The following is a 3,371-nucleotide window of genomic DNA, read 5'->3' as shown; positions in this document are numbered from 1 at the left end:
TATATATATATATATATATATATATATATATATATATAATTTTTTTTCTGTGTGGGTTTTATTATTACTATTTATTCCATTTTCTACTTATTTCAAATCTGGTAGGGATAAACTTTAAACTCAATCTCACTGATATTGATAGGGTTTAGTTTCGTATGCATAATAGGTTCAACCTCAAACATGTTTTTGAGGTTTGGATGTTGATTTCTGTAACTACTGGTGAAATTATCAGAGAAATTTCATAAGTTCTTTGTTTACTGAATAATCAGCTCAAAAATTTTAGCAATTAAAATGTTGCATCAACTCATTTTTGTCCTTTTTTAGTATTGTACTATATTTTTTGATGCATTAAACTTTTTTACATGTTTGTTGGGCCCCTTAGGTTGAATGACTGTTGGATTGTTTTATATATGTATATATTTACCTGAAATCTTGACTTTTTAATGTTTCTAGATCTCGCTTTTAGTGCACACCTGCATATCAAATTTAAAAATTTAGGTAGAAATGATAATTCTAATTAAATTAAATTTAACTAGAAATATTAGAGTCGATATTTTGTCATTTTTGTAATATTTATTTAGTATAATTTTCAAATAAATATAAAAAAAATATTCCATTTCTTTGCAGCTCCAAGGGAATCTTGCCTATAAACAGCACATAAATTTTTAGAGTTTTTACTACCCATCCCAGTGTATAGGTTTATATTTGCTAAGAATATAATTATCCATGATTTGTTTGTCACATGGTTTTCTTTCTCTTTCACTGCCCCTGTGGCTTACCAGTAAGTCTGAGGGCTTATCACACTAAATTTTTGGTTTCAATACTTGCAGTGGGCACAGCACAGATGATGCATTGTGTAGTTTTTTGCTTACAAATAAACAACTTATCTTTTACTAATTTTATTACTATTGTTAGTTCTCATCATTTTATGATGTTACTGGATGTGGCTTGAACACTTAATAATGAAGCTCAGCATTAAAAATAGCTGTAGGCAATATTTAAATACAATTGGATAGAGCAGATTACTAACTATTTACATAAATGTAGAGTAAATAAGGTTATTTGTGCACTAACTTGTAATTTTGTGGGGAAGTTGCTTGCTACAGCAGTAGGGATGAACAAAAGAATCTAATGGGAAGTTTAGAAGACTTGGGAACAAACCACATATGTATGAAATTTGTATGGTTTCTCTATACATTCTTTTCAGCATATATGGTACCAACAAGTTTTCTCTCAGATTCTTACTTAAGAATAGCTTTGGTAAGGAATTTTTCAAATTTTCCCAATCTCACAGATAATTTGTTTGAATGGACATTGTTTCCAGTGAAACTTATGATTTAATCCAATATACTCGAAATTTTGTTGAACACTGTCCAATGTATGAAGGTTTTTTTTTTCTGAGGAACTTTTTATTAGTGAATAGTGTTACCATAGGTCATCAAAATTCTAAGTCACAAAATTTAGTAAATGAATGTTTAGTCAAAAAATCCTGGAAAATCAATTTTTTTTAATTAGGAGGTCTTGAAAAAGTCCTTAAGTCTATCTTCATTGTTCATGAAAACATTGTTTTTATTGATGACCTACCATTGTGTTTATCCCAGTTTCATGAAAATGATCTTTAAAAAAATATAACTCATAAAATGGGAAATATGCTGACTTGGCAACACTGGTCAGTATCAGGTTTTCAATTTTGTACTTCCATCTGAAAGTGATATTATATGACTATTGTTGGAATGACATTTTTAGTATAAAATAAGCTCAAGACTCATTTGATGGAAATTTAAAATCATAAGATTGTTGGGATTAAGAATATTGAATGTCTTAGAAATTTCCTAATTTTGTCATTAGCATAAATAAGCATGGCCAGGTGGTTAGGGCGCTCGACACGCAATCTGTGGGTCGGAGGTTCGAATCCCAGTCACACCAAACATGCTCGCCCTTTCAGCCGTGAGGGCGTTATAATGTGACGGTCAATCCCACTATTCGTTGGTAAGAGAGTAGCCCAAGAGTTGTCGGTGGGTGGTGATGACTAGCTGCCTTCCCTCTAGTCTTACACTGCAAAATTAAAGACGGCTAGCGCAGATAGCCCTCGTGTAGCTTTGCACGAAATCCATAACAAGCAAGCATAAATAAGTAAAAAATCATTAACATTTCTAGCTTAAGTTCTTCAGCACATTTCCTAAAATGTGTTAATAGAAAGAGTGAGCAAGAAATGCATATCTAGATTATAGCAATTTAATAGAATGAATGTCATAAACCTATCCACCATGCAAGAATCACAAAAATATCCTTTAAGAACATAACTAGCACCCTCATCATTCAGTAATTTGGATTATCATACATCACAGTTATTTATGCAAACTTATTCTATAAATGAGGACCCACAATGGTAATAAGACATGTTCCAGAACATTATATATTAAGGTTTAGTTAGACCTATAGCAGTGCAATCCACTTCACGAATATAATATTTTTGTTAGAATATGAATAATACATGCTACATTGCTAAGCAGGTCTTGTTGAGGCTAACCGACCAGATTGGAGTGAAGAATTGTTTTTTCAGGATGTTCCTGTTCTTTTAAAATTGTATATGGTGTCAGTTTTATTTCTTTTTTGAGACAAGTTTTATATTTTGTCAATATCATAATTTTTAGTAGAAATTTCTGAAATTGTAAACTAGAAGGTATCTTTAAATGTTTTAGTTTTAACATAAATTTTTTACCTCACTTATAATAAGATGCAATGGACCTTCTTAAATACTCTCTCTCCTGTGTAATGGGTGATGACACATGTGGTAAATTGGCAAATATTTACTATTTTATAAACTAAACATCTTATCATTTTTTTCCTTGTTACACTTTGGAGATTGATTCATCATAATGTGTATGATGCATTAGACTTTGTGATGTAAAGTATTTTGTCATTTGTTAAAACTTTCTAATGGCTTAGTTGTTTATTTGAAAAATAGCGTAATATTTGATATACATAATAAAGTACAGATGAATTATCAAAAGACTATAAAAACAAAATGAATTTTCACTTATTTTACATTTTCTTATGTTGTACAGTTGGTCTATTTATGACCCTGCAGTTTGCTTTCTAATAATGGGTGGCATTGCTTACTTGGCACATTTAGAAAAAGAAATCCAAACATGACTGTTATTTTAGTAATTTTTTAAGGTGATTGTCTATTAACCACATGGTGTCTAGTTTATTCATATGAAAGATTGTAGATTCATATATATATATATATATATATATATATATATATATAGAATAACTAAATAAGTAGTGGTTACTAAACTTAAAACTTTTAAAATTTTTTACGTTTAGGTTAGTTACGTACCTACTTTAGTTGGTAGTACTGTATG

At 29.9% G+C, this 3,371-nt stretch overlaps 1 protein-coding gene across 3 annotated transcripts in view; it reads left to right on the top strand.

The window, feature by feature from the left end:
• LOC106478499 (helicase ARIP4-like) overlaps nucleotides 1-3,371 on the top strand; it is an 85,747-nt gene that overhangs the window by 71,352 nt on the left and 11,024 nt on the right. The window lies entirely within an intron of this gene.

This window comes from Limulus polyphemus, unplaced genomic scaffold (assembly GCF_000517525.1).
Source record: "Limulus polyphemus unplaced genomic scaffold, Limulus_polyphemus-2.1.2 Scaffold217, whole genome shotgun sequence".
NCBI lineage: Eukaryota > Metazoa > Arthropoda > Merostomata > Xiphosura > Limulidae > Limulus > Limulus polyphemus.
Note: the sequence above shows the minus strand (reverse complement) of the source record. Positions and strands in the feature narration are given on the sequence as shown.